Source organism: Bos indicus, chromosome 22, assembly GCF_029378745.1.
Source record: "Bos indicus isolate NIAB-ARS_2022 breed Sahiwal x Tharparkar chromosome 22, NIAB-ARS_B.indTharparkar_mat_pri_1.0, whole genome shotgun sequence".
In the NCBI taxonomy this organism is placed as follows: domain Eukaryota; kingdom Metazoa; phylum Chordata; class Mammalia; order Artiodactyla; family Bovidae; genus Bos; species Bos indicus.
In genome coordinates, this window is record NC_091781.1 from 7,848,379 (window position 1) to 7,870,672 (window position 22,294).

Consider the following 22,294-nt stretch of genomic DNA (forward strand, 5'->3'; position numbering starts at 1 on the left):
CTTGAAATCAGACTGGACATGGCCATCTGCATCCTGTGGTCCACTGATTTTCGTGTAGCACTTGCTTTTTATCACAGCAACCACAGAAAACAAAGCCTTGTAAAAATAAGATATCAGTGCAAAAAATGTACCACAATCTAATGTTGGAACTTGGAACTCCTTGGAGCTGGTAGTTCACTCTATGACTGACGTATGCCAAATATTCATTATTTGTGATAATCGTGGAAATCGGAGAAGGCAATGGCACCCCACTCCAGGACTCTTGGCTGGAGAGTCCCATGGATGGAGGAGGCTGGTAGGCTGCAGTCCATGGGGTCGCTGGGAGTCGGACACGACTGAGCGACTTCACTTTCCCTTTTCACTTTCATACATTGGAGAAGGAAATGGCAACCCACTCCAGTGTTCTTGCCTGGAGAATCCCAGGGACGGGGGAGCCTGGTGGGCTGCCGTATCTAGGGTTGCACAGAGTCGGACACGACTGAAGTGACTTAGCATAGCATAGCATAGCATGCCAAATATCACTGTTGCCCTTTAAAGTTAAATTATTTTGGAATGCTCTTTCTTTTATTTTTATTTTTTTTCAGCCACTCTGCACCAGCAGGCGGAAACCTACTTTCCTGACCTGGGATCGAAGCCATGTCCCCTGCACTGGCAGCATGGGAGTCTTAACCACTGGACCACCAGGAAAGTCCCCTGGAATGCTCTTGGTGAGTTTCTGGCAGCACAGTGCTGTACTTGAGCACACAGTTTAGGAATCTTGGCAGACATATCTGATGATGCTTGAGTTATCAGAGAGACAAAGAGGATAAGAAACAAAAATAGCAGCTCATACAGGAAGAAGGCGTAGGTCTAGTGAGAAATGGATTTCACGAAGGCCATTGCTCAGCTTGACACTTGTTAGGTCTTTTTTAAAAAAAATATTTATTTTTGGCTGTGCTGGTTCTTCCTTGCTACACAGGCTTGTCTCTAGTTGCGGTGAGCAAGTGCCAGAATCCAAAATAAAGCAAATTTTACTTTCCTTAAGCCCAAAAATGCTTCCCCAGTTGTGGTGTGGGGGCTTCCCATTACAGTGGCTTCTATTGTTAAGGAGCAAGGCTGTAGGCCGCATGGGCTTCATGGGCTCTACAGCACAGGCTCAGAAGTTGGGGAGCATGGGCTTAGTTGCTCAGTGGCGTGTGGGATCTTCCCTGATCAAGGATCAAATCCTGTGTCTCTGTGTTGCCAGGTGTACTCTTTGCCACTGAGCTACCAGGGAAGCCTGACACATGTTAAGTCTTTTAATCCTCCAAGCAGCCCTATGTGGAAGATACTATATCGCCATTTTAAAGACGAGAAAGCTAAGGCTCAAATGTTAAGTCTCCAGCCTCACTCATGAGTTCAGATTCATGATTTAAACACAGGATATCTGGCTTCTCCCCAGCAGATAATTTTAAAGGAAAGAAAACAAACAAGCAAAAAAAGTTTGTAATTTACTACCAAAATAATAACACTCCTTATATATAATAGTCTTTCTTTGAATATCTAGGCAATAATTTCACTGAGAATCTACTTTCCTTTGAATTGCTGTTAAAAAGAAAAGGACAAGAAGATAAAGGAAATGGGTAGAAAAATTAAGGGAAAAAACAGCATAAGAAACAACTACATTTTTTTCATAATCAGTCACCAAATGTATCTGGGAGTGCAAGTTTATTTTTAACTGGCAACAAGACTGAAATAGATCATATAAATACAGGAGACTGACTTCCTGACCTATTTGTTCATTATTTGTGATAATCGTGGAAACTTTGACTCAACTTTGTTCTGACACTGGACTTTATTTTCCACATGGAGACTGACAGACAAATCACCACACTGCTAGTTTAAAACTATACTTCCAACAAATATCCATCAAGGGGGGCATGGTGTTAGTGATACTGGAGTGTGGGGGTTGGGTGGCTTACCAAAGACAGATCACAATCTCTCCTCAAAGGTTAAAAGGTGTTCAGAGTGTTAAAATGAGCATTCAGAGCAGCTTTATTCATGAGTCCAAACTGGAAACACCCCAAACACCCACCAACGGGAAAACTGATGACTGTGGTACACAGCGTACAATGGAATTCTACAAAGCGATAAAAAAACAAACTACTGATGCGCTTGCCAATGAGGATGAATCTCAAAAACACCATGCTGAGCACAAGAAATCGTATACAAAAGAATATATACTCTGTGATTCTATAATCGAAAGTGGGATCTGGCTGCGCATCGCTCAAAAGCCATTAGAGGCAAGATTTTTGGAAAAGAAAGTTTGCTTTATTTTGGATGCTGGTAACTAGGGGGAGGGGGAATAGGGGGCATTGCAGATGCCTGTCCAAAGGCCCACTCCCATCAACTGACTACCAGCCGGCAAGAGCTTTTATAGGCTGAGGGAGTGGGCTGCGTGCAAAAAAGTTCAGTCAGCAGTGACAGACGTATTGAATTGGTCATCGGTGGTGTGGTCAGTGTCATCTTGATCGTGTTCAGTTCAGTTCAGTTCAGTTCAGTCGCTCAGTCGTGTCCGACTCTTTGCCACCCCATGAATCGCAGCACGCCAGGCCTCCTTGTCCATCACCAACCCCTGGAGTTCACCCAGACTCATGTCCATCAAGTCAGTGATGCCATCCAGCCATCTCATCCTCTGTCGTCCCCTTTTCCTCCTGCCCCCAATCCCTCCCAGCATCAGAGTCTTTTCCAATGAGTCAACTCTTCACATGAGGTGGCCAAAGTACTGGAGTTTCAGCTTTAGCATCAGTCCTTCCAAAGAAATCCCAGGGCTGATCTCCTTCAGAATGGACTGGTTGGATCTCCTTGCAGTCCAAGGGACTCTCAAGAGTCTTCTCCAACACTGCAGTTAAAAAGCATCAATTCTTCGGTGCTCAGCCTTCTTCACAGTCCAAATTTCACATCCATGCATGAGCACGGGAAAAACCATAGCCTTGACTAGACGGACCTTTGTTGGCAAAGTAATGTCTCTGCTTTTGAACATGCTATCTAGGTTGGTTATAACTTTCCTTCCAAGGAGTAAGCGTCTTTTAATTTCATGGCTGCGGTCACCGCAATGATTTTGGAGCCCAGAAAAATAAAGTCTGACACTATTTCTACTGTTTCCCCATCTATTTGCCATGAAGTGATGGGACCAGATGCCATGATCTTCGTTTTCTGAATGTTGAGCTTTAAGCCAACTTTTTCAGTCTCCTCTTTCATTTTCATCAAAAGGCTTTTGAGTTCCTCTTCATTTTCTGCCATAAGGGTGGTGTCATCTGCATATCTGAGGTTATTGATATTTCTCCTGGCAATCTTGATTCCAGCTTGTGTTTCTTCCAGTCCAGCATTTCTCATGATGTACTCTGCATATAAGTTAAATAAACAGGGTGACAATATAAGCCTTTATGTACACCTTTTCCTATTTGGAACCAGTCTGTTGTTCCATGTCCAGTTCTAACTGTTGCTTCCTGACCTGCATACAAATTTCTCAAGAGGCAGGTCAGGTGGTCTGGTATTCCCATCTCTTTCAGAATTTTCCACAGTTTATTGTGATCCACACAGTCAAAGGCTTTGGTGTAGTCAATAAAGCAGAAATAGATGTTTTTCTGGAACTCTCTTGCTTTTTCCATGATCCAGCAGATGTTGGTAATTTGATCTCTGGTTCCTCTGCCTTTTCTAAAACCAGCTTGAACATCAGGAAGTTCACGGTTCACATATTGCTGAAGCCTGGCTTGGAGAATTTTGAGCATTACTTTTTTAGCGTGTGAGATGAGTGCAATTGTGTGGTAGTTTGAGCATTCTTTGGCATTGCCTTTCTTTGGGATTGGAATGAAAACTGACCTTTTCCAGTCTTGTGGCCTCTGCTGAGTTTTCCAAATTTGCTGGCATATTGAGTGCAGCACTTTCACAGCATCATCTTTCAGGATTTGAAATAGCTCAACTGGAATTTAGGCAGAGTTAATCTTCAGTTCCAGGACGGGTTTGTTTCCATTTCTCTGAGGCCAGTTCTCAGAACTGTGCAGCTTACGCCATGGCTAATCCCCAGGTGGCGCAGTGGTAAAGAATCCACCTGCCGATGGAGGAGATGGGGGAGACTCAGGTTTGATCCCTGGGTTGGGAAGATCCCCTGGAGAAGGAAATGGCAACCCACTCCAGTATTCTTAGAGAGAATCCCATGGAGAGAGGGGCCTGGCAGACCACAGTCCAGGGGGTTGCAAAGAATGGGACACAGCTGAGCAAAGCTGAGCATGCACACATGCATGTCATGGCTACAGTCTGGTCATCGTTAACTTCTCCACCTAACGGGTTTCAGTGTTTATAAGGTAACTCACAGGATATTCAGAATGTTATCTATAGTCCTTTTCATACTGTTCATGCGGTTCTCAAGGCAAGAATACTGAAGTGGTTTGCCATTCCCTTCTCTCTTCAGACTTAAATTGAAGAAAGTAGGGAAAACCACTAGACCATTCAGTTATGACCTAAATGAAATCCCTTATGATTATACAGTGGAAGTGAGAAATAGATTTAAGGGCCTAGATCTGATAGATAGAGTGCCTGATGAACTATGGAATGAGGTTCGTGACATTGTACAGGAGACAGGGATCAAGACCATCCCCATGGAAAAGAAATGCAAAAAAGCAAAATGGCTGTCTGGGGAGGCCTTACAAATAGCTGTGAAAAGAAGAAAAGCGAAAAGCAAAGGAGAAAAGGAAAGATATAAACATCTGAATGCAGAGTTCCAAAGAATAGCAAGAAGAGATAAGAAAGCCTTCTTCAGTGATCATTGCAAAGAAATAGAAGAAAACAACAGAATGGGAAAGACTAGGGATCTCTTCAAGAAAATCAGAGATACCAAGGGAATATTTCATGCAAAGATGAGCTTGATAAAGGACAGAAATGGTATGGACCTAACAGAAGCAGAAGATATTAAGAAGAGATGGCAAGAATACACAGAAGAACTGTACAAAAAAGATCTTCATGACCCAGATAACCACGATGGTGTGATCACTGACCTAGAGCCAGACATCCTGGAATGTGAAGTCAAGTGGGCCTTAGAAAGCATCACTATGAACAAAGCTAGTGGAGGTGATGGAATTCCAGTTGAGCTATTCCAAATCCTGAAAGATGATGCTGTGAAAGTGCTGCACTCAATATGCCAGCAAATTTGGAAAACTCAGCAGTGGCCACAAGACTGGAAAAGGTCAGTTTTCATTCCAATCCCAAAGAAAGGCAATGCCAAAGAATGCTCAAACTACCACACAATTGCACTCATCTCACACGCTAATAAAGTAATGCTCAAAATTCTCCAAGCCAGGCTTCAGCAATGTGTGAACCGTGAACTTCCTGATGTTCAAGCTGGTTTTAGAAAAGGCAGAGGAACCAGAGATCAAATTGCCAACATCCGCTGGATCATGGAAAAAGCAAGAGAGTTCCAGAAAAACATCTATTTCTGCTTTACTGACTGCGCCAAAGCCTTTGACTGTGTGGATCACAATAAACTGTGGAAAATTCTGAAAGAGATGGGAATACCAGACCACCTGACCTGCCTCTTGAGAAATTTGTATGCAGGTCAGGAAGCAACAGTTAGAACTGGACATGGAACAACAGACTGGTTCCAAATAGGAAAAGGTGTACATAAAGGCTTATATTGTCACCTTGTTTATTTAACTTATATGCAGAGTACATCATGAGAAACGCTGGACTGGAAGAAACACAAGCTGGAATCAAGATTGCCGGGAGAAATATCAATAACCTCAGATATGCGGATGACACCACCCTTATGGCAGAAAGTGAAGAGGAACTCAAAAGCCTCTTGATGAAAGTGAAAATGGAGACTGAAAAAGTTGGCTTAAAGCTCAACATTCAGAAAACGAAGATCATGGCATCCGGTCCCACCACTTCATGGGAAATAGATGGGGAAACAGTGGAAACAGTGTCAGACTTTATTTTTCTGGGCTCCAAAATCACTACAGATGGTGACTGCAGCCATGAAATTAAAAGACGCTTACTCCTTGGAAGGAAAGTTATGACCAACCTAGATAGCATGTTCAAAAGCAGAGACATTACTTTGCCAACAATGGTCCGTCTAGTCAAGGCTATGGTTTTTCCCGTGCTCATGTATGGATGTGAGATTTGGACTGTGAAGAAGGCTGAGCGCCGAAACATGGATGCTTTTGAACTGTGGTGTTGGAGAAGACTCTTTAGAGTCCTTTGGACTGCAAGGAGATCCAACCAGTCCATTCTGAAGGAGATCAGCCCTGGCATTTCTTTGGAAGGACTGATGCTAAAGCTGAAACTCCAGTACTTTGGCCACCTCATGCGAAGAGTTGACTCATTGGGAAAGACTCTGATGCTGGGAGGGATTGGGGGCAGGAGGAGAAGGGGACGACAGAGGATGAGATGGCTGGATGGCATCACTGACTTGATGGACGTGAGTCTGAGTGAACTCCGGGAGTTGGTGATGGACAAGGAGGCCTGGCGTGCTGCGATTCATGGGGTCGCGAAGAGTCGGACACGACTGAGCAACTGATCTGATCTGATCTGATCTATAGTCCTTAAGGAGGAACTGAAGGTCCTTGACTACGCTTAATGACTAAACCATTATTATTTGGTCTCCTTTGACTGTTTTCCTTTGTTTCCGCATGTTCTCACTTCTCCTATTAAATTTATTCCTTGGCTAAAGTTTTTCTACAGACAAAAGGCATGGGGGACAAGGATCTGCTCTGTTTCAATTCTGATAACAGGAAGTTCTAATACAAGGAAAACTTACTGGTGGTGATAAAAGTTAGAAGAGTGGTTATCACAAAGAATGGCCATCGGTGGGTGTTAACTAGGAAAGGGCCCAAGAGAACTTTCTTCAGTAATGGACATGTTCTGTATCTTGACCTGAATAGTGATTATTGAAGTGTATGCATAGGTGTCAATTCAACAAGTTATGTATGTAAGACTAGTACGTGGTACATTTACTACATTTATGTTAAAACTAACAAAAATAGTTAAAAAGTTAAGAATCAATTAAAGGAAAATAAGAGATAAAAGATTTATGGTCTATTGCAGTGCTATCCAGTAGAAATACAAAATATATGCAATTAAATTTTTTCTAGTAGCCACATTTTGAAAAGTAAAAAAAAAATGAGGTTATACTTAGTAACATATAGATTATATTTTATAATATTTTAATGATATTTTAAAAATAACATTTAATAAAATTATAGGCAATATTTTCACATTTATATTTAACATTTTATCAATATTCAGATGTTATTTAGACCTGTGATCAAAATGAAAATTATTAATAAAGTATTGCATATATTAGACAGTACATGCAAGTCTATTGAAATTAACACCAATTTAGAATTAGAAAACTCAAGTTATTACATGTATAACTGAATGCTTCACTGTATACCTGAAATAACCGGTAAATTAATTATAATCCAACAAAAAATTTTAGGTATTTAAAAAACGCAAAAAATAAAATTATATCATATTCCTAAAAAAACTGAAGAAAACTCAAGTTCTGAGTTCTTAGTTATGTAAACTATCAATTTGTCTGAGCATCAGTGTTTTATGTAAACTATCAGTCTAAATGAAGGAAATTAATAATGACTGTGGGGAGAGAGACTCTCCTACATGAGTCTCACATACGTCTTGCTCTGTATGCCAACAAAGGAGACCCTGACTGTTACTGACAACGGTTTTTGGTTTCCTTGATCAATAGAAATTGATGTGACTTCTCTGGTGGCCCAGTGGTTAAGAACGTGCCTGCCAGTGCAATGGACATGTGTTCGATCGCTGTTCTGGGAAGAGTCTACATGCCACTAAGCCCACAGGCCACAACTTCTGAAGCCGGAGCGCCCTAGAGCCCATGCTCTGCAACAAGAGACGCCAGCACATTGAGAAGTCCATGCACCACAACTGGAGAGAGCCGCAAGGAAGACCCAGCAGAGCCAAAAATTTAAAAATTAACTTAAAAAATTAAATACAAAATAGACATAGATAAGAGGCCATACGAGAAATTCAGGCAAGGCTTTACTGGAGGCCTCTGTTGCAGCAGGGCCGGGAGCTTTGCCTGCTTGCTCACTTCCTGAGCTACGGTAGGGTGAGCTGGTTTCTTATATGGGGTGAGGATAGGGGCAGGTCCAGGGGTGGGGCCAGAGGGCTGGTGTGGGTGGTTTACCCCCCTCTTTGGGGTGGTGTGTGCATCTTTCACTTCCTAATGTACTGCCTACACGCACAGTACCCTGCTCTTGCTCCTGGCTGTTCGGAAATGGCAGTTGGGGTTTTTGGTCTTTTTGTATCTTGTCCATAATTTGCCCCAACCACGAATACACGCAGTTATTTTTAGTTCCCCCTAGTGCCTTTGTGTGGAGAAGGAAATGGCAACCCACTCCAATGTTCTTGCCTGGAGAATCCCAGGGGCGGGGGAGCCTGGTGGGCTGACGTCTATGGGGTCACACAGAGTCGGACACAACTGAAGTAACTTAGCAGTAGCAGCAGCAGTGCCTTTGCGGAGAAGGCAATGGCACCCCACTCCAGTACTCTTGCCTGGAAAATCCCATGGACGGAGGAGCCTGGTAGGCTGCAGTCCATGGGGCGCTAAGAGTCAGACATGACAGAGTGACTTCACTTTCACTTTGTACTTTCATGCATTGGAGAAGGAAATGGCAACCCACTCCAGTGTTCTTGCCTGGAGAATCCCAGGGACAGGGGAGCCTGGTGGGCTGCTGTCTATGGTGTCGCACAGAGTCGGACACGACTGAAGCAACTTAGCAGCAGCAGCAGCAGCAGCAGTGCCTTTGCACTTTGCTACTCAAGGAGACATTAGTCTGGGTAGGAACACTGAGCTGAGGGTTCCCAGATCCCGGCTTCCAGCTTGCCTCGTGGCCCCTCTTCGCCTGGTATGTTTGCAGTGAGCAGCCTGGAGGGGTGAAATGATGTCTTCCTCCAGGACAAAGAACAGGTTACTTAGGGCTTGCTATCGAGCAGAGGATTTCCCAGACTCTGTTTCTCTCCTGTAACAGAACCCTTTGAAATTTGGGTGGAGACAAAGCAGAAGGGTGCAAACATGAAGCTTAAGCCCTGGAGAATTGATGCTTTTGAACTGTGGTGTTGGAGAAGACTCTTGAGAGTCCCTTGGACTGCAAGGAGATCCAACCAGTCCATCCTAAAGGAGATCAGCCCCGGGTGTTCTTTGGAAGGACTGATGCTAAAGCTGAAACTTCAGTACTTTGGCCACCTCATGCGAAGAGTTGACTCATTGGAAAAGACTCTGATGCTGGGAGGGATTGGGGGCAGGAGGAGAAGGGGACGACAGAGGATGAGATGGCTGGATGGCATCACTGACTTGATGGACGTTGAGTCTGAGTGAACTCCGGGAGTTGGTGATGGACAGGGAGGCCTGGCGTGCTGTGATTCATGGGGTCGCAAAGGGTCGGACACGACTGAGTGACTGAACTGAACTGAACTGATGCTGGTTATTTGCCTTGAGTGGAAAAGGCTTTTGTTTCTGATGCAGGAGTCTTGGGTCTTCCGTTAGCATCTATGAAACAGCAAAAGGCTGAGTAATTAGCTTGCAAGTAGGGTAAAATCAAATCCCATTTCCCACAGTCAAAGGTATTTTTTTTTTCTTTTTTGGTAAAAATAAAATGAAATTCATTAGGAAGTGACAATATTCCATCAAAGAATATGAAAAAGAACATATATATATGTATAACTGAATATATAAATATATATAGGTACAAAAACTGTTCAGAAGAAATTTATACAACACTGTAAATCAACTATACTTCAATGAAATTTTACAAAAAGATTTCATCAGTGTAGTAGATATATTTGAAAAACAATACTAGGTGGCATATAATGAACCCTAGACAAATTAAACGCAAGTGTTAAGGAAGTCTGGCTAAAATAATCTGATAAAACTTCACAGATCGCTCTAGAAATTAATGATGAAATAGACCTACCAGTTGCAACAGTGTTATAAAATTGTTTCTGTGAGTAAATATTTTCTCATAAATTTCCAATATAAGAAAGCCAGGGACTTCCCTGGTGGTCCAGTAGCTAAGGCTCTGCTCTCCCAACGCAGAGGGCATGGTTTCGATCAGTCAGCGAACTAGATTCAGCATGCCATGACTAAGACCTGCTGCAGACCAAAACAGTCAAAGGTAGGTTCCCAAAGACTAGAATGCTTTGTTGAAGAACGGGGCTAAGAGTTAAAAGGGTGATCAGGTCCAGATGCATTGAGAATTATAGTGTTTAATCACCCTGCCTATTAGATAGGCTTTACCCGACTATATTACCAATGGCTTCAAGCCTCCTAATTTCCCACTACGACACTGGGTTACAGGACTTATTTATGTATTTCTTTAACTAGGAAATACCTTTGGGGTTCCTACCATTTTTAAGAATTTGAGTTACGTTCCCACAGGTACCCAACCTCTGGGATCTAATGCCTAATGATCTGAAGTGGAGCTGATGTAATAAATCGCATTGTAAATGTAATGCATGTAAATCATCCCCAAAACCACACATCCCAGTCCGTGGAAAAACAGTCTTTCAGGAAACCAGTCTCTGGTGTCAGAAAGGCTGGGGACTGCTGCTATGAGGGATCATTCAAAGCCAGAGGGAACTTAATGCTTCTTGGCAAGAAGAATTTAACTCAAAACTTTCAACTTCAAAAACGTTTATGTTATCATGCTGGATGTAGAAATAGTCATAAATGAGTGGGGTCCAAGGTGGGAAAAATGATTCTCACATGGCAGATTTAAGAGCTACTTCTATAGATAGGAGCACATTAGGCAAATGAATGTGACCTCAGCAAGGAGAAGCAGAGAAGGGCTCCCAGGGACAGGGAAGGAATCTGGATGCAGAGGCAGGAAATACCAGGCTGAGCTCAGCAACCATGGCCTGGCCATTTCAGTTGGTTCCTGGGACTTATATGGAGGAGTTCTTACCAGAATTTTTAAGTCCTAAAAAGGTTTGTCACATGCATTCAATAAGGAAAATAAACAACATTCCACTTTTTCATGGCAGCCAATCTTCTTTTCCATAAGAGTCTGGAAAAATAGGAAATTTTATGTGCAATGAATGATAGGAAATTTTGGTGGTTTGATGTTATCAGGGTGTCCATTGATGGTTTCCCATCAAACATATCAAAGGTGAGTTAGAATGTGGTAAGAAAGCCATGAAAATATCACTGGGAGACATTGCTTTAATGTGAGATTTCTTGCTCAGTCCACAAGGATGTACTCAGCCAATATCTTCAAAAATAAATTTTTCCACCTTATAAAAGACTTTTAATTAAAAATTTTTTTTGGCCACACTGAGCTGGGCATGTGGGATCTTAGTTCCCCAACCAGGGGTCAAATCCATACTCCCTGCATTGGAAGGCCGACTTGTAACCACTGGACCACCAGGGATGTGCCCTGGTTTAAATTTTTCCGTGACAAAGAAAATGATCTACTAACTCTCATTATATCAATTCCTGCTCAGTTGCTTATGACTGGATATTTTATTCCAAGTGTCACTTTTTAAGTTTCATTTAGCAGTGCATTGTCTGATAAGAAAAAAACACACAAAAGTTTGTGTTTTGAAACTTTGGTTTCTGTCTGATTATCCTTCAGTTCAGTTCAGTTCAGTTCAGTCGCTCAGTCGTGTCTGACTCTTTGCAACCCCATGGACTGCCTCATGCCAGGCCTCTCTGTCCATTGCCAACTCCTGGAGTTTACTCAAATTCATGTCCATTGAGTCGATGATCCCATCCAGCCATCTCATCCTCTGTCGTCCCCTTCTCCTCCTGCCTTCAATCCTTCCCAGCGTCAGGGTCTTTTCAAATGAGTCAGTTCTTCCCATCAGGTGACCAAAGTATTGGAGTTTCAGCTTCAGCATCAGTCCTTCCCATGAATATTCAGGACTGATTTCTTTTAAGATGGACTGGTTGAATCTCCTTGCAGTCCAAGGGACTCTCGGGAGTCTTCTCGAACACCACAGTTCAAAAGCATCAATTCTTTGATTGTCTTTTTTCATTATTTATTACTGAATTACAAATTACTTCAATTTAATGGTTTTAAAAAACAGTATAGGACTTCCCTGGTGGCACAGTAGATAAGAATCCATCTGCCAATGCAGGGGGTGGGTTCGAACTCTGGTTGGGGAAGAATCCACATGCCACAGAGCAACTGATTCCGTGCGCCCACAACTGCTGAACCCGCGTGCTACAACTGCTGCAGCCTGCGCCCCTGGAGCCTGTTCGCTGCAACAAGAGAACCTACCACGATGAGAAGCCTGTGCACTGCAATAGAGTAGCCCCTGCTCACTGCAACTAGAGAAAGCCCGTGCAAAGCAACGAAGACCCAGCACAGCCAAAAAATATATATGTGTGTATATATATACAGGGGAGTTCCTTCGTGGTCCAGTGGCTAAGACTCCTTGCTCCTAATGCAGGGGCCTGGGTTCCATCCCTGGTCAAGGAACCAAGATCCCACATACTGCATGGCACCACCTAAAACAAACAAACAAATCAGTATATATTCATAATCCCACGGATTAGGGTGACCAGGAATTTGAGAGCAACATAGCTGGATGTTTCCTCACACACTCTTTCATGAAGCTAGTTTAAGACATCAACCAGGGCCTGCAATTCGGGAGACCTGGGTTTGATTGCTGGGTTGGGAAGATCCCCTGGAGCAGGGCACAGCAACCCATGCCAGTTTTCTTGCCTGGAGAATCGCATGGACAGAGGAGCCTCGCCAGCCCCAGTCCATGGGGTTGCACAGAGCTGGACACGACTGAAGCGACTTAGCATGCACGCACGCTGTCAGCTGAAGGCTTGACTGGGTTGGAGAATCTCCGTTCCATGTGGCTCACTCCAATGGTTGTGGGCAGGAGGCCTCAGCTCCTCACCTCTTTCATTTTTCCAGAGGTCTGCTTGATCTTTGTGACATTGCAGCAGACTTTTCCCCATGTGAGTGATCCACGATCAAACAGAAGTTGACAATGCCTTTTATAGCCTCATCTCAGAAGTCACACACCATCGTTGCTCCAATAGTCATTGTTTACAGGGATCAGGGTGGGAGGGATCAATACTACTGTGTGAAAACTGGAGGCAAGAATGGGGATTTGTTATGAAAGCTGATAACACACTCTCTTTCATTGTGATGTTTGAAATATGCTGATAATTGCATTTTCAAATGGGAACAGGAATCAAAAGGATTAAGTTTTTACTAGTTAGTTTGAAACAGTGAGAACAAAAGAAATTCAGAAAAACCTGAAATTATTGAGGCTACTGACAGTGAGAACTACCCCAGTTTTCCTGTAATTATTTTGACAGTGCTATATTCCAACCATCATTTTAACAAGCTGAAGTCCATTTAAAACATATACAGGATATAATCAGATGTTTAATACAAATTTCTATTATTGTACAAGTGTGAATGAGTCTAAAGATTGGTATCTGGTTTTTGAGAAAACTGAGTAATAATTGCCTGAAACCATTATATTCAAAGTGACTTAAATTCAAATTTGTGGGGCTTCCCTGATGGCTCAGCAATTAAGACTCTGCACTTCCACTACAGGAGGCACAGGTTCTGTCCCTGATCATGGAATTTCCATATGCTGTGAGGTGCAGTTAAAGAAAAAAAATTTGAAAAAAAAAAATCAAATTTGCAAACTTAAACTGTAACCGCATTTTAAAATTATAAACAGAGAAGTCCTGACTACGGTATTAGAATAAAATTCACAGATCAATTAAAAATTTCGTAAAGCTTCAAGACTATTTTTTTAAATTACCTTGGAAACTGACAATTCTTTTTAAAATCTGGGAACCTCCCTGGGGATCCAGTGGCTAAGACTCTGTGCTTCCCATTCGGTGTGTGCAGGTTCAGTGCCTGGTCAGGGAACTAAGATCCCATATGCTCTGGCCAAAAAGGAAAAAGAAAAATTGGCAACAAGCTATGTGATTTGTTGTTGTTGTTGTTGAGTCACTAAGTCGTGTCCAGATCTTTGAGACCCAGTGGACTGCAGCACACCAGGCTTCCCTGTCCTTCACTATCTCCCGGAATAGATATTTCCAAATCTGTTCAGGTCAAAAAGAGGTTGCCAATCTGAAAAATATGTTCTTATAAAAATAGCACAGTTAATAAACACACGAGTGATTTTTTTTTTAAGTCATATGTAATCCAGTTCTTTTTCATATAATTGGATGAAAAATTATATTTTTCACGGTTGACTAGGAAATTTTTATTATATTTGTACTGGTGATGTCTGTGAAGATGTATGTTGGTAAACTGATGGAAATATTTTCAACCAAATAGTAAAGGATTTTAGCACACAGCATTTTCTGGAATTAAAAATACAGGGATAGGCAGAGATGAAACATATTATGGACAGAACTCCAGAAGTGGTAATTCACATCCAGGCCCTGCTTCAAGAACACATTTTGCAAATAATCTGTTTTTGTAGTTTTTTTTAGAGGACTAGTAAAGAAGTAAAGATTGCTCTTAAAACAAATTAGTGGTTTGATCATTTCTTCTTTTGAGTATAAGTTATATTTAATATGTTGATTTTGAGAACTTGCTTTACTATGCAGATACATACTGAATTAGAAAGAGCAGCTGATCACAGGTTTCTAACTTAATATTGAATTGTTATTTTTCTTTGTTTATAAAAAAAGAAAGTAAATGCTATGACAAAGAGTAAAATTTGGATTAAATGAATGAATTCTTTATAAGGCCATCTTATCAATCACAAAATTGAATCATTTGCCTTTTAAAAGCTAAACTCTCAGATGACAATTACAAAGTAAAGCTAATATTTTTACTGTATGTGACAAGACTACTGAAGTGAAAATAAAGTCTGAGTTAGAGGAGAATTCAGGCTTCCCTGGTGGCTCAGTGGTAAAAAATCTGCGTGTCAATGCAGGAGACATGGGTTCTATCCCTGATCCAGGAAGATCCCCTGGAGAAGGAAATGGCAACCCATTCCAGTATTCTTGCCTGGGAAATCCCATGGACAGAGGAGCCTGGCAGGCTGCAGTCCGTGGGGCCATAAAAGAGTTGGACATGACTGAGCGACTAAACGTCAGAGGAGAGTTCATGGTGGAACTATGGGTTGTTTGAGAATTTTGGTTCATTTGTGTTAGATTTCAAATATTGGCAGTTAACTAAGAATCGTCAGTAAGCTCTTCCAGTCATTGAAAAAGTCTTTTGACAAGTATCTTGAGAGAATAAGGGAACGGGAATGACCAATCCCCCCTCGCCCCGCTTTTTTTTTTTGGCTGAGACTCAGGGTATGCAATCCCCAACCAGGGATTGAACCCACATCCCCTTCTGTGGAAGGAAAGAGTCTTAACCACTGGACCTCCTGGGAAGCCTGGGGAGCAGGAATGGCCAGAAATGAGTTCTGTCTGCCAATAAACCAAAGCAATTCAATCCTGTGATGCACAGTGGAAGGCAGCTAAGTATTTTTTCTGCCTAGCACCCTTTCCCACCCACCCTTGAGTTGCAACCAATTTTCCTTTGGGTAACGGGAGAAAGAGACCAACTGCCTTGGTTTGCCCTAACTCAGTGTTAGCACTTAAAGTTCTATGCATAGGAAACTTTATAGTCCTGGGTAAACAGGAAGCATCAGTCATCTAGGAGTGTGAGGTGTGGAGTGGTGACAGGCTCGTTTCTTCCCAGACGTAAGTGTGGCTCTTGATCAAGGTCTGATCACTTACTGCATCCTACCCACGTGGTCACAGTGATTGAATGAGGAATAGATTTGAGCAAAGCTGGTCTGTCTCTACCAGCGGGAATAGGGAAAATGAGCTCTTTTCAACTTGTACCATTTACCATGATCGCCATCTTGATTACCTTGTGGAAAGATCCTTCCTAGAAGCGGAGAGCCAGGGACCTGATCATTTGACCCCTGGAAACAGCCACTGATGAAGCCAGATGCCACCCTGGACGTTTAACTTACTAAGCTATAAATTCCCTTCTCTGCTCTAGCTTGTTTAAGTTGACTTTCTCTCGCTTACAACCCTAAGAGTCCAACAACCTGTCAGCACGAAGGCACATTTATTAAAATTTTAATCAACAGGAGTCTGAAAATGTACTTTTCCACCTCTTTGTCAGCATTCAGTGCATCTCTACTTAATCATTATCCCACATAGCACTTAAAGCAGGTAAACAAACAAACAAACAAACAAAATATATATATATATCCATACATTTAACTGTTTGGATTCTAGAAGTATTGTAACACCAACAGCGAAAATAAATTGCCTAGTCTGAGCTGTCAGGTCTCTGTTATTCAGTCTAATTATCCAAAATTGATGCAATAGCTTTCATCAATTAACCAAGGAAACAAGTAGGAAAAGTCCCTTGAAAACTTTCTTGATTAGCAAGACGTGTGAAATGTTTCTGAAGTTAAAATAAGCATGGCCAGGTTATGGATTAGAATGTAAAGCTGACATAAAATTTTAAGAGCCTAGAATTCAAAGACATTTCTTACTTGTGCTTCATTGTTTTAGTTTATATATATATCCCAGGGCACATGTTCTTTTCTCTCTCTCTTTTTTTTTTTTTTGAGTACTTAGGAAAGGTATTTCTGTACAAAACTTAGCAAAGTCTCACAGTGGAAATAGAGACCTATTAAAAACTTTGGAAACAAGCAGAGACTTGACCAGAGCTACTAACAGCAATAGGTAAGATGGTCTGGAAAAAGAGGAGATTACAGATGAGACCCCTTTGGAGTTCAGTACAATTGTCAAGACAAGTAATAGTGACAGTCTCAGTAAAGATAAATGATTTTCTGTTCTGGTTTCTACCTGACCCATGCAAGTGCCAACTATAAAAGGGAAAGGACATACTAAATATTAAACAGTCAACATATATAAAGTGCTTCATATAGCAAACACCCAGACAGCATTTATCAAGAGCCAGACACTATTCTAAGCACTTTACAAATATTAGCTCATTTAACTCTCATTATAAATTTATGAGATAGTGGGACTTACTGATGGTCCAGTGACTAAGACTTTGTGCTTCCAATGCAGAGGGTCTGGGTTCAATCCCGGATCTGGAAACTAAGATCCCACATGTCACGCGATACAGCCAAAAAATAAATAAACAAGTAGAAATGAGACCTTGCACCTTGCTCACCCCTGGGCAGATCCCAGGGACTCACCTCCCAGACCCACCAGTCTATGTGTTCCAATGTTGCATGGGAGGAGCAGAAAGAGCAGTGAGCTATAGAGGTGTCTTGAGGGTAGGAACGAAGGACAACTCAGCAGTGAACTGCTCATGTCTGATAAGCCAAGTATCAGATGCCTAGGTGATGAAGAAGATTAGGGATCCTACCAAATTCTCCAGAAGGCAGGAATTTGGATGAAAACTTAAGGAGAAAAGGGTAGCAGGGACCACACAATTTGACCAAGATTAAATTTCCACCACTCCAAGTGGAACAGAGGCTTACAAGAACAATTATAAGGGAAATCATACAGGGAAAAAAAAAATGTAGGGATTTCCCTGTCAGTCCAGTGATTGAGACTCTGCGTTTTCACTGCAGTGGGGCCCAGGTTCGATCCCTGTCCAGGAAATGAGAACCCACAGGCCATGCGGTGTGGCCAAAAAGTAAATAAATAAATAAATATAAAAAGAATGAATGTAATATCTTTGCATATCTGAACATGTTGCCTAAGATCTGTATCTACAAAGCACAGAAGCACAGAGGTCACTGACCTGCATCCTACCGTATGCCCATAGAATAGAGTGGCAGAATGAAGGAAGTTACAATGGCAGGGATTCAGTCTTTGAGAAGACAAAGGATCCTCTCAGGGGTTCTCTTAACACTGTGGCTCGCTGTACCTTGTCAACCTCACATGCTCAACTTCCCATACTGTTTCTCCCCAGTTTATATGCTCTCTGCTTCCAACTTTTTGTTTGGAAATCTTATGTGTCCTCCAAATCCCAGCATATGAAACCATGAAGCTGTGAGCGCTCCTTTTCGATCTCTCTCAGATTCCATCATGTATACATAGAGGGTGTGTGTGTGTGTGTGTGTGTGTGTGTATGTGTGTCCTAAGCCATCTCAGTCATGTTCCACTCTTTGTGACCCCTTGGACTGCAGCCCACCAGGCTCCTTTGTCCATGGGATTCTCCAGGCAAGAATACTGGAGTAGGTTGCCATGCCTTCCTCTAGGGGTTCTTCCCAACCCAGGGATTGAATTCATGTCTCTTATATCTCCTGCATTAGCAGATAGGTTCTTTACCATTTCTGTCACCTGGGAAGCCCATATATGGAAGATATTTGATATTTTCTGCATGAATAAAAAAGCAATTGACCTCGTCTTATGCTTCTGTCTCTCCATGTCTCACCTCACTAATTAGTTTTTACTTTCCATGCAGGTCTGGACTGTATTATATATATCATCATAATTGTTTCTTTAAAAAAATTATTCTCTTTATTTTATTTATTCTTTTTATTCTTTTATTGAAGTATAGTTGATGTACAATATTATATGTTACAGGTGTACAGGTATATAGTGATTCATAATTGTAAAGGTTATACTCCATTTACAGTAATTGTAAAATGTTGGCTATATTCCCTGTGTTGTACAATATATCCTTGTATCTTACTTTATACATAATAGTTTGTACCTCTTAATCCTTCACCCCTATATACCCACCTCTCCCCATTACCAGCTTGTTCTCTATGAGTCTGCTTTTTTGCTACATTTACCAGTTTGTAGTATTTTGGAGAAGGCAATGGCACCCCACTCCAGTACTGTTGCCTGGAAAATCCCATGGATGGAGGAGCCGGGTGGGCTGCAGTCCACGGGGTGGCTAAGAGTCAGACACGAATGAGCGACTTCACTTTCACTTTCCACTTTCATGCATTGGAGAAGGAAATGGCAACCCACTCCAGTGTTCTTGCCTGGAGAATCCCAGGGACGGGGGAGCCTGGTGGGCTGCCGTCTATGGGGTCGCACAGAATCAGACACGACTGAAGCAACGCAGCAACAGTATTTTTTTAGATTTAAGATATAAGTGATATCATACAGTATTTGTCTTTCTCTGTCTGGCTTCTCACTTTAAGCATTTTTTTCATAACAGCATCAAATATATAAAAGGTATTCACTGTATATATATGAAAGAATGAATTCCCAGGGTGTCTCTGCAATAAAATAGAATACCTAGCATCTTAGATTGGGTTCTTCCAGAAGCCAACTGAACCACAGATTCAAGTTGAAGTTCTCCTGGCACAGGTTAATAAGGGAGTAAGGGAAGCAGGACAGTGAAGGGGAGGCAGACAAGAAAAGGGTGCAATTTTTGATGAATTCTTGGACATGGTCTGAGCATGTAGGGAGCTCTGGAGCATAAACTGTACCTTGAGTTCCTGAAGTCTTGAGGTTTAGGGAGCTGGGCTTCGTCCACCCTCACTAGTCAGGGGCTGCTTGCCAGCCATCTTGGGGAATGGGCACTCTCAGGCATCTCGAACCTTCCAGATGGAGGTGGCTCCAATAGCCCAGGGGCAATTCTTTGAAGAAGCTTGCTGGTATAACCCGAGGAGTTTCTGAGGGGTTCTGAGCAGTGTATCTCTGTGTTCATTGCACCTGGGAACACAGGTCATAGAGGGCATCTTTGGTTCATTTTGAACATTATGTTCCTGTTCATCCTGGGTTTTTTTTTCTGGTTCATTGATTTTTTTTTTTCCTGATCTGTTTGCTAAACTATATTGTACCTCCTTGTATTTGTTTATATAACACAATAAAAAGAATTTTAATTATTCTTAAACACAAGCAAATACCAGATAGTCCAAAGATTTATATCTAAAAAAGGAAACCATAAAAGTCCTGGAGGAAGGCTCCCAGCCACTTTGGGTGGAAAGTAGGGACTTGAGGTCAAATTACTCTACAGAGGAAATGGAAAGAATTTGTTTTTTATGTTGTTTTTTTTTTTTTTTTTTTTCTTCTGGGAGGGCAAGCACAGAGGAGAGAGGAGTAAGGCAGAAACAACAGATGTAGCCAAAAGACTGCTGGGAACCAGAGTGCCTGATGTTTGATTTTAAGATGCTGTGTGGCTCTGTTCCGCTAAGCGGTCGTTGTAGACAGTTCCAAACCTTGGGTAAATAGGAGCTGCTTCTGGTATAGAAACGAAGAGATGGATCAAAGAGGAGAGATGAAAGAACAATCTGGAACTGCACGATGGAGAGCAAGGGTTCAGTGTCGGCAGCTCACAACAGCCAGGCCAAGAGACCAGAACTCCACAGGGAATTGCAGCGGTCTTGACCGAGGTACTGGATTTCCTTTTCCTGGAGGCATGGAATATGACCAAGCCAATCTTCTCTAGATCCTTCTGATAACTGAACTGCACCAAGGAAGCTAAAAGCCCTTCAATCTTTACAAAGTGCTTTTATAAAATAATATCCAATCATAATATGGGAGAAGTTACATAAGTTGTATGAGAATACGGAATAAGGCAGAATCAGAACCCAAGAAATTCCCAGTCCAGGCTTCTGTTAAATATTTTTGTTCCCCAGCAGCAGCTTGCAATGACTGGGCCAAAGCTGCTGACTGCATCGGGTGCTCTCTGAAAAGCTTCACAGTGAAACAGGGAATCTCAAAAATGGGTTCATTTAAATCCCCTCTGTGTCATAACTGCCTGAAAAGTTGCAGACTTGGGGAATAAGATAAATATATAGTCACCATGACAGATTTCAAGTTTCGGCCAAATCAGTAAAATGAATGTGTACCCTCCCAAGAGGAGCTATGGTGACAACCAGCTCTTAAGAGTGCATAGATATGCAGAGGTTGGGACCAGTGGGGGAGGAAGGTGGTTGATTCAGGAAGTGATCCCTGCAAGGATGATGGGAGAGTTGAAAAGTGAGACTGGGAAGGAGAGAGAGCCAGGAAAGGAGACATTAATGAATGAGTTACTACAGTGGGCAGTCAGGGCTCTATCCTTGTGCAGAATACTTAGAATCGTCTCACAGAGAGGCAAGGAAGATGGGATATTTATTGACCAATTCCTGAACCTTTTTGGTTGAAGGTTGCTTTTGGGTTGTTTATTTGTTTGTTTTTCTTAATTTGGCTGCACCAGATCTTAGTTGGGGAACGCAGGATCTTTGATCTTCATTGCAGCATGAGGGATCTTTAGTTGTAGCATGTGGAATCTAGTTCACTAACCAGAGATCGAACCCAAGCCCCTGCATTAGGAGTATGGCGTCTTAGCCACTGGACCACCAGAGAAGTCTACCTCTTAAGGTCTTAATTCCCCAGCATTCCCTCATTGCCAGGGAAACGATCTGGGAGAGAAATGTGTGACTTCAGTTGTCTTCAGGTAGGACAGTGAGAGTGTTGAATGTCCTTTCCCTGGTCTATTAGTTATGTGACTTTTCTTCTCTGTACTTCAATTTACTCACCTACAGAAGCATGTTGATAATAATCGAAACTTACAGGGTTTTCATAAGAGTTAAATGACAAAGGATATATATGTAAAATGCTTAGAAAATTCTCAGGAGCCAATTTAATAATACAATTACCATGTTAAATCTACGCCATTCATTAAACTAAGTTGTTAAGTGAATTATAGCTATTCTCTCTTACTCTTTGGAAAGATAATAACTTATTTGCATTCGTTGCCTTTTTTCTAAGCAATCTAATGTTTTTTTCCTTAACAGATTTTCAACTTCATTCGTGCTTATAAGGTGAATTTTATAATGTTCATAATGAATAGTTATAAAGGTGGGTATCCATGAAGCAGATGACAGATAAAGTAATTTCTATACAGCTTGAACTGCAGATCAAGTTTTATGTCCAGTCAGGCTTTTCTTTTGTGTTTTGGTTTATTTTCTAATGTTATCTCTGCTAAAGGAAATGACCCAAGCTTTGCTCCAGGTCCCTGGGATGGGCATTGTGTGTTGGGTATCACATGCTGCTGCTGCTGCTGCTAAGTCGCTTCAGTCGTGTCCAACTCTGTGCGACCCCATAGACGGCAGCCCACCAGGCTCCCCCGTCCCCGGGATTCTCCAGGCAAGAACACTGGAGTGGGTTGCCATTTCCTTCTCCAATGCATAAAAGTGAAAAGTGAAAATGAAGTCACTCAATCGCGTCCGACTCTTAGTGACTCCATGGACTGCAGCCCACCAGGCTCCTCCGTCCATGGGATTTTCCAGGCAAGAGTACTGGAGTGGGGTGCCATGGCCTTCTCCGGGTATCACCGTCAGCTGCTGCTAAATATTGTGATTGAAGGGGAATCTTGAAATTAGAGCAGCTTTTTTTTTTTTTAACTGATATCATTCCCAGCATTATGCAAAG

At 42.0% G+C, this 22,294-nt stretch overlaps 1 long non-coding RNA gene across 8 annotated transcripts in view; it reads left to right on the forward strand.

The window, feature by feature from the left end:
* The window catches only part of LOC139178719 (uncharacterized), a 69,712-nt gene that overhangs the window by 9,996 nt on the left and 37,422 nt on the right, over positions 1-22,294 (forward strand). For 7 of the 8 annotated variants that reach the window (XR_011563208.1, XR_011563209.1, XR_011563211.1 and 4 more), the window contains exon 1: positions 19,874-20,271. This is a non-coding gene — a long non-coding RNA (uncharacterized lncRNA). Of the gene's footprint in view, positions 1-584; positions 708-19,873; positions 20,272-22,294 lie in introns of those variants that run through there. The other variant, XR_011563212.1, reaches the window with a different exon arrangement.